Source organism: Mirounga angustirostris, unplaced genomic scaffold (genome assembly GCF_029215605.1).
Source record: "Mirounga angustirostris isolate CCGP_5_RB_7025 unplaced genomic scaffold, mMirAng1.0.hap1 SCAF_2, whole genome shotgun sequence".
Lineage (NCBI taxonomy): Eukaryota > Metazoa > Chordata > Mammalia > Carnivora > Phocidae > Mirounga > Mirounga angustirostris.
Window position 1 is genome coordinate 21,375,350 of NW_026991710.1, and position 12,242 is coordinate 21,387,591.

A 12,242-nucleotide genomic window follows, 5' to 3' on the forward strand; every position below is an offset into this window, starting at 1 on the left:
TGTCGCTTTCTCACCTGCTCAGGAGAAGCGCGGACGTCGGGGTCTCCGCTCCTCCATGACAGTGCCCCGTGGCGCTGCCCAAAGCCATCCGACTCTACAGAGGGACCTGTGGATCTAAGTGGAGAGGAGAGTGGCAGTCCCCACAGTCGTACAAGAGAAAACACACACAGAGCGCACTGCGAACACACCGGCACACGCTAGGTCCTCGTTTTCCCCTCCGTCAACTGATACGCCCTCTTCAAAGTCTCCAAGAGAGGAAGGAAAAGCCACCCTTCATGCACAAAGACGAGTTTGCTCCTGGATGCACCTTCCACCCCTACTCACGCCTCCCCCCGGAAGACACACACAGTTCTTGCAGGTAATACATGGTAGTTGTGGCTTCTCACTTAATTCAAATTTTTTAAGCGCCTGGACTCCACAGCCAGCCTGCCTGGGTTCGTGTGCCAATTGCTAGCTGGAGGACCTTGGGTAATTTACTTAACCTTTCTGAGCCTCAGTTTCTTCATCTGTAAAATGGGAATAATAATAGTGCTTGCTTCTTAGGGTTTTTGTGACAATTTTTTGAGGGTCTGTATGTGACATTTGTTCCGTTGGTTCCTCAAACATGCCGAGAGGTTCCCACCTCTAAGCCTTTGCACCTGCTGTTCCTTCTACCTAGTTTGCTCTTCCCAGATCTTGGCGTGGCTGTCTTCCTCACCTCATTCAGGTGTCTGCTCAAATAGCATCTTTTGAAGATGACTGACATAATAAATCTCTCCCCCCACCAGCCCCCTAGTTCATTCACTCTTTATTGCATTCTCCCCCCCCTTTTTTTAAAAGATTTTATTTATTTGAGAGAGAGAGAGAGCACAGGAGCAGGGAGAGGGGCAGAAGGAGAAGGAGGAGACTCCCCAGTGAGCAGGGAGTCTGATGCAGGGCTCGATCCCAGGACCCTGAGATCATGACCTGAACCAAAGACAGACACTTAACAGACTGAGCCCCCCAGGCGCCCCTCCATTCTCTGTTTTATTTTCTGTGTAGCACTTACCACTCCTGCATTTGTGACTTGTCTGTTGCCTTTCTCTCCCACTAGAAGGCTTGATCCTAGAGAGGAGAAGCTGTCTCATTCACCCCTGTACTCCCAGGGCCTGTTATGGCTCCATAAATATTTATTGGATGACTTTGTAGAATGAATGAACTGTAGGAGACCACCCAGCAGGTCACTGGGATGCGGGGGCAGGGGACTTAGGCAATCCCTGCCTGTCAGAGAGAAGTTGTCCAGGAGGCAACTCTTAAACATGCACACACAAACACACCTGTTCTCAAGGAAAAACAATTCTCGGAGACTTTACATCTATTTTCAGGAAGGAGAATCTTTCCTGGACTACAGCATATAGAGCACCTACCTGCCTCTGGACCAGAGGGGGTTTTTTGTGGTTCTGGGAGGCGACGGTAGCTCTGATCAGTCTGAAGAATCAGTAACCAGATGTTGGGTCTTTCAGTGTATAAAAATCAGGACCCATTGTAGGACCATCAAATTCTTGGTGGCCGTTCCTGAGCCACCCGACTCTTGGAAGAATCTTCAAAGTTAAGAATGTGTGTGAGTGTATGTGTCCATGCCTTTTCTTTCTGGGGCGATTTTACTTATTGGTGCAGACTTCCCTCTGATATGCATGGGAAGTAGTGTGAAGGGATCTATATTTCCCTGCAAGCATCCCTCCGTGACAGATCAGGTACAAAAGAAGTATAGTGGGGGCGCCTGGGTGGCTCAGTGGTTAGGTGTCTGCCTTTGGCTCAGTTCGTGATCCCGCATCAGGCTCCCTGTTCAGGGGGGAGCCAGGTTCTCCCTCTCTCTCTCTCTCTCTCTGCCTGCCACGCCCCTTGCTCTGCTCTTTCTCTCTGTCAAATAAATAAATAAAATCTTTTTTAAAAAATATAGTAAATATTCTCTCTCTCTCTCTCACCGTGGGGAGCAGGGAAGATGGATTTCCTGGCATATCCTACTAAGCAGGATGCTGTACCTGCTAGATTTCTGAATCTCTACATTTCTGGGCTTGAGTGTCTTCAGGAGACACATTCAGACCCAATTTGCTTTTTTCCAAACTCACAAACTATGGAGGAGTAGCCATAAAGCCCGGCAGAAACAGCACATCCATCATACGAGGGTATAACATAATTTATTGATTGGACATTTCATTGAGCTCCAGTTTATAATCTAAGCTTTTAAAACACTTAATATGAAACAGTTTATATTTATTCTTTTGAAAATGGGATTTTACTGCCAAGTCTTTTTTAATCGGTCTTGTTTCCCTAATTTTCTGTAAATGTTTTAAGTTTCCCAGGGGCTTAGTTAAAATTTAAATGTACTCAGGCAAAGATAGTGTTAAGTTTCGGCCAGTAGATGGCAGCACTTTGAACCTGGCCTGGAAACTAGATTTTCTTGTTGGATGTAGCTGAGTTTGCCAGTGAGCCAGAGCACAAGCAGCCTGGGTACAAACAGGAGCCCCATGTGCTCTCCAGTCATCATCTTGATGAGCATTCTTCTAACGTCCATTTGCATCTCTTTGTTTGATGCCATTTGTCAGGCGGTATAAATGGAACGCCCACGTCGTGCCAGGTGGGGTAGTCGTGGCAGGAAGGATCTCTGCCTTGCTGAAGCTATGTTTCAGCGTGAATCCTTGGCTTATCATCCCAATGCAGATGGTCTCCAAGTGATTTTTTTAAAAATAAATGTATTGTTATTTTGTTTATTTATTTTTAAAGATTTCATTTATTTGTTTGACAGATAGAGACATAGCGAGAGAGGGAACACAAGCAGGGGGAGTGGGAGAGGGAGAAGCAGGCTTCCTGCTGAGCAGGATCATGACCTGAGCCGAAAGCAGACACTCAACCGACTGAGCCACCCAGGCATCCCTCTAAGTGATTTTTATTATTTATTTATTTATTTTTAAAGATTTTATTTATTTACTTGACAGAGAGAGAGACAGTGAGAGAGGGAACACAAGCAGGGGGAGAGGGTGAAGGAGAAGCAGGCTTCCCGTGGAGCAGGGAGCCCGATGCGGGGCTTGATCCCGGGACCCTGGGAACATGACCTGAGCTGAAGGCAGACGCTTAACAACTGAGCCAGCCAGGCGTCCCATCTAAGTGATTTTCAAAAGCAGGTGTCTTGAGGTGCAAAGCAAAGGTACTACAGGGTGGTATGCAAGGCATTCTCATTTCAGCACGCCGCACAGTCCAAATGGGTATGGTCACCAAGGATGAAAAGCAGGTTCCATGCCTCACTAAAGTGAGTTCTGCACCAATTAGGAGAAGAAGATTTCGTTTCTGGAAGGTTCGATCATTATCTTAGAAATGAACAAACAAATTTTTATGACACCCTGGGCTCTGAGTTGATTAATGGTCAGTGAACATGGATGGGCCTGGAAAATGTTTGATGGGGTAGTAGGAATTTGTCTTGTCTTAGACATCTATCTTTAGGGTTTGTTTATGTAGTTGGAGATTCAGAAATGAGGCTGCCTTCCCAGCAGTCAGCGTTCTGTTCTGTTGTGTCTCCTCAGGCCTAGCAGGGGAGCCAGGAGGATTGCAAAAGAGAGAAGGTATTACTCACAGGTCCGGGACACTGGTCGGTGAGCCAGCCAGGCTCATGCTCCCATTTTGTGTGATGCTACTGGACCATCCTAAGCCCAGCTGATTGGTCCAGCATAGGTATCTAATGGGGTGGTTGTCAATTCACTGGGGGCTCAGTTAGGAATAGCAGGGGTCTGAAGCATGGCAGCCAGAAAATGGGCTAGTGAGGATGTGCAGAGGCCCAGGCAGCAAGCATCAGAGGGGGTGGGCTGGAGTCCATGTGTTTGGAACAGTATATAAGGAGATGGGAACTTGGACTGGAGCAAGCTCAACCTATTCCAACCTTTCCTTTGATAATAAGAATCACTCAGGATGAGGGGGTGGGGGTGTACTTATTAAATATACAGATAACCAGTCTCTCCCCAGAAACTCTGATTCAGGCAGGGGGTCTAGGGTATGAGTTTCTTTATTTCTAACAAGCTCCCCCAGGGTACTGATGGGCTAGTCCTTGGACCACACTTCAAGTAACAAGGGCTCAAAGTCCCTTTCAGCTGAAAATTCTACAATGGGTTTATGTCCCTGGAACAACTCTAGTTTGTATGTAGTAGGGAAAAGAAGATGGACACCACTATTTCCGTAGGGCTGTCCTATGGCGGTCTTGTGCTTGACTCTACAAAAGCTATCTCACTGAATGCTCTTGACACCCAACCTTGTGACTGTCTTATAATTCCTACTGTACAGAAAATGAAAGTGAAGATCAGAGATGTTAAGTAACTTAACCAAGGTGGAAGAGTTAACAGGTGAAGGATTTGGGATTCAAAACAACTTCAGACTGGTCTAACACTCATTAATTTTTAAAAAAGATTTATTTATTTATTTATTTGAGGTGGGGGAGGGGCAGAGGGAGAGAGAGAATATCCAAGCTGACTCCCTGCTGAGCGTGGAGCCCGACTCGGGGTTTAATCTCACGACCCTGAGATCAGGACTTAAGCTGAAACCAGGAGCTGGACGCCTAACCGACTGAGCCACCCAGGTGGCCCCTCGTATTTATTAATTAATTAAACTAATTCATTTATCCAAAAAGAATTACTAAATATATCTGTGAACCTGGCCCTGTACGAGGCATTAGGATCTAAGATAGGTAGAACAAATGAGGCGCTGGTGCTCATGGAGCTTAGAGTTTAGCAGGACAAATGATGTTGACATGGGAAATGACACCATGAGTGAAAACAGATCCCCAAACTGCCACTTGTCACTGGGTCCATTGCTGCCACCCTGGTCTATATCTCCCTCATCTCTTGCCTAGGGGACTGCAGTGATCTCATCCCCTCACATGCAACACTCCTCCCCAGATCTTGACGTGGCTGGCCCCTTCCTCTTACTTAGGTTTCAGTTCCAATGTCACCTGCCTGGGGTGGCAGCATATGCATAGCAGGTGAAAGTGCAGACGGTTGCAACAAGACCAGGCCTGCAGCCCAGCTCCTCTACTTCCCAGCCCAGTGATACAGGGCACGGTACTTGGCTTCCCTGAGCAAGAGTTTCCTCATTTGTGAAAGGGTAGGAATAGTACCTCCCCCATAGTTGCTGTGAGGATTGAATGAGCGAATATACATGAAATACTCACAGTAGTGTTGGTCATAGGGTAAGCAGCGTGGAAGCTTCTGCTTCTGTTATTCCCTGACCACCTGACCTAATAGTAACACATCTCCTCTTATCCACATGTACCGTATTGTCCCGTTTTGTTTCCTTCATAGTCCTTTGTACCAAACCACTACGTGTTTACTCATGTATTGTCTGTCTCTGCACCTCCGGGATCTACCCAGGGAACCTGAGCATTGTCTGTATTTCATGTGTCTCCAAGTCCTGGAGTGAGGCTTGGCACATAGCAGGTTCTCAGCAACTCTTTACTAAAGGAATGAATGAATGAACATAGAGTTTGGGTCCCATGGCAGAACAGAGCTGTGTTCTCCAGCCCATGCCAGGTAGTTAGGAATGGCTGCCTTCTATGGATACTGATTTTGACCCAACTATGTGCTTTATCTGCAACGTGAAAGCTACAGCCTTTGCCATGAAGAATCGAGGATGGAAAGAAATAGATGGGCTTTGTCGGCGTCCATTGACCTCTTCCTTGAGTAGTTTGAGCCTTCCTGGAAAATCTTTAAGGGTTTTAAGCCCAGAAGTCAAAACTCAAAGCACACATAGTTATCAAAGGTTAGGGCCAGCAGTCTGTCTTGGATCATGTTGGTCCATGTCATACCCTTGACATTATATTTAAACATGGATTTTTATATTTAATAAACAAAAGGGCCCTGAGAGATTCTCTGGAGCCTTGTGCTAACATTAATCATCTTTCCAAACACATGCTGCCATTTGGACTGGGGATCTGGCCAAACGTTCTGGGAGGGTTGGGGAGGGGGAGAAGTCCTCATACACCCAGCTAGAATTGCCAACCCATGCTTCAACTTTTTCAGAGCAAATGATAGAATGAAACAGAAGCATAGATTTTGCCATGCCTTTCTTTCAGTATTTTAAGCCTTCCCCACCAAATCAGCTACATGTTGGGGTCTGACCCGCCTTAGGCGACTAGGACTGTGAAATCAGGAGACCTAAAAAAAAGTGTCCCCCGTTTATAAATGCCTTTCTCACCTGCTAGCTGATTCCTGAAATCTTAATAGCAAAGCCTTTCTTTTCACAAAGAGACAGTCACTTGAAAAGCACATACATTTGGGAGGGGAAAGTCTGTAATTGAAATTCAGTCTAAGAGGTGAGAGGTTGACCTCAGACCTTTTAGGCTGAAAGGTTTTGATAGGGGGAAGACAGAGGACAGAGGAAGGGAGACACAGAGAGAGAGGTAGTAGGCAACAAGGAAAGGGCCCTGTGTCAATCAGCTCTTGCTAGGGTAAAGCTGTGTAACAAATCATTCAAAACTCAGTGACATATGTGAAGCATTGATTTCTTGCTCAAGTGTCTGTTGGTCAGCTTGGGTTCAGCTGATCCGTGCTAGGCTCTGCTCATCTTGGTTCCAGATCTGCCCGTGTGTCTGTCATCTTTCTTGGATGAGCCACAAGCTGAGGAGTAAATGGAAACAATTCTTCTTCCATCTCAGGCTCGAAACTTGCTCACTGTCACTGTCCCTCTCCCAAGTTCTTTTGGCCAAAGTAAGTCACACGATCCATGCCAATATTGAGGGGTAGGGAAGTACATGCTTCTCATGGAGGAGCTGATGGTGTCAAGAGAAAAGATACTTGCTGAATGATCATGTAAACTTCCACGCGTAACCCGGGTGTTGAAGCCATTGTGCCAACCTCACAATGCGCTTCACTTTGCGGTAATCCCTTTCGGTTTTACTGGCTTCTCACAGAATTAGGACATTGAGTCCCAAATGGTGCTCAGGGTCTTTGGGCTGTGTTACCCTCTCATGCACCATAGTTAGAGTCGGCAAAGGACTCCCCATTCCTCACTGTTCCTCCCCTTTCCACCACTCACCCCAAATGCCAGGACTCCAGGCCCCACTTCTCTATTTCTCTGGGCTAAAATTGATCAGATTCCATTTCCTTCTCTAGGCCTCTTTTTTTTTTTTTTTTTTTTTTAAGATTTTAATTTTATTTATTTGAGAGACAGAGAGAGAGCGTGAGCACATGAACGGGGAGAGGAGCAGAGAGACAAGCAATCTCCCTGCTGAGCAGGGAGCCTGATGTGGGGCTCGATCCCAGGACCCCAGGATCATGACCTGAGCCGAAGTCAGATGCTTAACCAACTGAGTCACCCAAGCACCCTCTCTAGGCGCCCCTGGAGGGGTGGGGGGTGGGGACAACACCACCACCCTCCGCAATAAAAAACCAGCCATTGTCCAGGATACCTGAATTTCTTAAAATTCCCCTTGTAAACATGAGGGGTAAGAGGGCCAGGAACTGGAGTTTCAGGCTCACTCTAACGAGATTATCTTTCCCACAAGAAATTCAATAATAAAGGTTATTTGCATAGTTAATGAGTGTAATTTGTTATTGCCAAGGTAAAAAGAAGAAACTGACTGATCAAAACTGACAGCAACAGGCCTAAACAGTTTCCCATGTGCCCCGAGCGCGCCTGTGCCGAGCCTCTCGCCTTCGGCCTCCATCTTCGCTGTGCCGGCCCCTCGGCACCCACTTAGGGAAACAAGAGGAATGGCAACCATCAGGGGCTGCAGGACAAAGGGGCGGCGTGGTTCGTCCTCTGGTGGCCCTGGTTCTTGACTCCGGTCGGCTAGATCAGCCCATCCCAGCCCCTCGTGCACCCGCAGGACCCAGCTCCCCCCGTGAACGCTCCCCCAGTGGGGGCGACGGGGCGCACAGACGCTGCCTGGCGGGGGCCGCCTGGGGCGGGGCGAGAAAGGAGGGTGAGGTCACGCGTGTTGACCAGTAAGTCCCTGGGGGTGTGAAGGAGCCTCAGAAAGAAGACATAGCAACATCGGCGTCCCAGTTTTACGGGGAATAAAAGCCTGGTGAGTCCACCTTTAAAGTATCGGGGGCGGGGCAGGGAAAATGACATAACTAGCCCATGGGGTCCATTTCCCTCTGGGCTTTTGTTCAAATGGCGTGGGGGCTGGTTGGTGGCATTCACGCCTGTCTTGGGCACACCCTGAGCAGAGGCCCCTGGAGGCATTCAGAGGGCGCCTGGCCTGCCCTGCACGTTGGATCGAAGGGTGGAGACAGGAACAGCAAGCAAGCAAGGTTTGCAAATGAGAAGCAATGCCGCCCAAAACTCCCTGTGCGGGGTCCGATGGTGCCGGTGGGGATAGAGTTGGGGGGCGGGTGTCAGAGGGCGGGGGTCAGATGGCAGGGAGTCCAATGGTGGGGGGTCAGATGTCTACAGAAGATTCTTTTCTCTGCATTTGACCACATTACCTCTTGGTCCGTCCCAGCCTGTGACTCAGCTGCCCCACAGTGGCTCATGAGCAGGAGCCTGCGGTGACGTCTACAGGGAGTCAAACCTAAAGAACAGAAAGCTCCAGAACAGAGATTCTGATAGTGCATCCTATGAGCCATCGCATAAATATCATCGGGGAAGTTGGTTAGTAATGCATATTCCCGAGCCCCACGCCAGCCCCCAGGGATGAGGCCCAGGAATCTGAATTTATATCAAACTCGTCCCATGTTGTCCTACAAACTAATGTTTGAGAACACTTTCTTCCCTTCACTTTTTATCAGGGGATCCCTGCAATATTGCCTTGGGCTGGGAAAGTGGCGCCGTTTGTCCCATTCCGGGGACGTACACTTTCTGAGGGCAGGGTTTGGTGGCATCTGGGAGCTTAGAGTGGCAAATGCCACACTGCTGTGTCTGTGAGTGAGACCTGTGCCTTATTTTCTTTCTATAGGCACAGGGGTAGGCTCCTCTGTCCCTGGAAGCTGGCCTCCCCTGTACACTCATGCTTCCCATGTACTAGTCCCCGGCGAATTTTGTTCCCCGGCTGGTAGCCCTTTTGCACTTTCAAGAATTGGCCCGAAAACCTGGGCACCTGCTCAGCCCCCTACTGGGGACTCAGTTTTCTATGAGGGGCTTCCTTTGGTGGGTCCTAGTCCTGCACCTCACTCACTTGTCCCTCTTCCGAAGGGGCCAGTGAATGCGTGTGTCTCAAGTGGGACTTCCTGTGGGTCACTGTTCCCCCGCTGGACCAGAAGAGGGAGAAATGAGAGGCAGGGGAGGAGGGGGGGCCTTGGAAGCCGGAGAGAGGGAGGCGGGGTTTGAAGAAGCTACGCTACTGGGGTCTTACACATGGAGGGGTCAAGAGCCAAGGAAGACAGATGGCCTCGAGAAACTGGAAAAGGTGAGCAATGAGTTCTCCCCTAGAATTTCCAAAAGCAAGACAGTCCCACTGATGCCTTGATTTTAGCCCAGTGAGACCCATCTGGGGCTCTGACCTCTGCGGCTGTAAGAGCGTGAACGTCTGGTGTCATCCCAAGCCATGAAGTCTGTGGGAACTGGGTACAGCAGCAACAGGAAGTGAAGACAACACGGCCTCTTTGCCTTGACTCCAGATGAGGGGCCGCAGGGCCGGGACCCGCCAGAGACACATCACCCAGAGGCACCCCACCCTTCCTCCCGAACTGGTTCGGAGGTGCGCCAGTGCCTACCTGTCCTCTGGGGGTGCGGTGCCACATCCGGTTTGATTTCTCTTCTCTCAATTTCCTGACCTGCCTTCCCCGCCCCCAGCACCTCCCCAGCGCCCCTGTCCCTGGATGCGGTGGCCAGGGGTAGCAAACAGAGATACAGCGTTACACGGGACATGCTTCTTGGGAAACACTATTCACAGGGAAGCTGAAATTCAAATTCAAGTGGCGACCTTACACCTGGAAGGTGCCCAGGAAAACACCTGCTGAAGTAGGTCTTGGGAGCTGTTGGCCCCAGGCCAGGGAATTTTTCCGCTGGGCTGAAAACCCATCGCTTGCCCATCTCGTTTATTTATCCCCCGACCAGCTGTTCCCTTATCACAGCTGCGGTTCTGTGCGGGAGGGATGAAATCAGAGCCCAAGTGGGAGAGAGCAGTTGAGGGAGACGAGGTCTGGGAGCAGGTGGAGGGACTTAGCCCAAGCTCCCGGGGGGTTCTGGCTGGTGTCCACGGCAGGGCTTCTGGGAGGCTCCATCTTCTCTGACCAGCCCGGGCTGGTTCTGGGCCACAGAAAGGAGAGCGGCCCTCTGAGCACTGCCCCCGTCGGGGAGGGAGATGGGTAGTGCGTGAAATGGAGAGCCTCATGGAAAGCGGTCTGCTCACTCAACAAGGCCAAGGGCACAGCAAGTCTGGAAGTTAAGACCCTGAACTTGTGATGCCAAGCTTTATTCAAATCACTGGCTAATCCTGATATATTGACTGATATATTACAGGCCCTAGGATCATAGTTTATTAGTCCTAGAATGAAGCTAAATTAGTGGTTTTCAAACCATGTTCTATGGAACCCAGGGGGTTCCACTAAGATTTCAAGACAGTGTCTCAGAGCCCCATTCCTTCAACTAGAACAACTATACCATTATCTCTTCCCTCTTTGGGCTTCCAAACAGAATTGCTTGGGGGAAAAAACGAGAAGTTTCTCTTTGTTAAAATTTAGAAACCATTAGTTTAGTCCAAATATTTTATTTTAGAGGTAGGGGATTCATTCATCAAACATGTTTTGAAAACCTCCATATATGATGCTCTGTGCTAGATTTGGGGGTTGTTTGTTATTGAAGCAAATGCAATAAAAACTGACCAATAAATCCAGAACCCCCAAGCAGATTTCTCCTTGCATTTCCTTGGTATCTTAGTCCATTCGGCTGCCATGACAAAAGTATCACACCCTGGGTGACTTACACAACAAACATTCATTTCTCACAGTTCTGGAGACTGAGAAGTCCAAGATTAAGGTGCTAGTAGATTCAGTGTCTGGTGAGAACTTACCTCCTGGTTCATAAATAGCCAAGTGACTTCTCATGGTGAAAAAGGTGAGGGAGCTCTCTGGGGTCTCTTTTATAAGGGTGCCAATCCCATTCGTCAAGGCGCTGCCCTCATGACCTGATCACCTCCCAAAGACCCCACTTCCAAATACCATCCCATTGAGGGCTGGATTTCAACATATGAATTTTGAGAGGACACAAACATGTCTATAGCAATTGGCTAGAACCAGTGGTGTGTTAGAATTGGCTTTTATTGGCTTGCAAGAGCCAGTTGTTAAATTTTCAGGAAACTCGGTAATAAACACTCAAAATGCCTCACTTCCTAATTATTTTACTACACTCAGCTATTATCTATGCCCTTGATGTCATTGTGTTGGAGTGGTGGAATACTATAAAACAGTGTGATACTGCACATCTCCTCCAAGTTCCATGTCCAATAATGTCCCACTGGTGACTTGAAGTTGGCCATGGTGGGGATCATGGTACCATGGAAATCAGCAAACTTTTGCTACAAATTAAGACTTTTTTTTTTTTTTTTTAACTGGAGGGTACCTCATTAGACATTACTACTGGTGAGGACTGAGACCCAAACTTACCCCTGAACCAACAACTAAGAAAAGAGAATGAGCTTGTCATGCCTAGTGTAACTCCACCATGATTTATTCCTCAGAACTGGACTTTTTTTCCCCCTGGACATAATGCCTGTATATAATGCAAACAACGAGGAGCAGGGTGGGGTAACGAGCTTTTGGTGGGCAAAGGCACTGTTACGGGAGCTCAGAGGAGGGAGAAAGCCTTTCCAAGGACGCCTGGGTGGCTCAGCCGTTAGGCGTCTGCCTTTGGCTCAGGTCACGATCCCAGGGTCCTTCCCGCCCTGCTCGGCGGGAAGCCTGCTTCTCCCTCTCCCACTCCCCCTGCTCGTGTTCCCTCTCTCGCTGTGTCTCTCTCTGTCAAATAAATAAATAAAATCTTAAAAAAAACCAAAAAGATTTTGGAGGTTTTATGGAGAAGTTAACATGTGAGCTGAGCTATGAAGAGTGATAGGGTTTTATCAGGAAGAGCTAAAGATAAAAGGAGCACGTTGCAAACTGGGGGAGCCAGAGATGTTTGGGGGAACAGCAGATCATTCTGTTCTGAACGAAAGAAGAGCCTGATTGATTGATAAGAAAGGAAGTTGGGAAGGAGGGTTGACTCCCAGTTGCTGGGGACTTTAATACCAGGCTAAGGCAATGGGAGAGTGGGGTGAACTGGAGGGGAGAGAATTAGGGGTTGAGAGGCCAGCTGAACAGCTA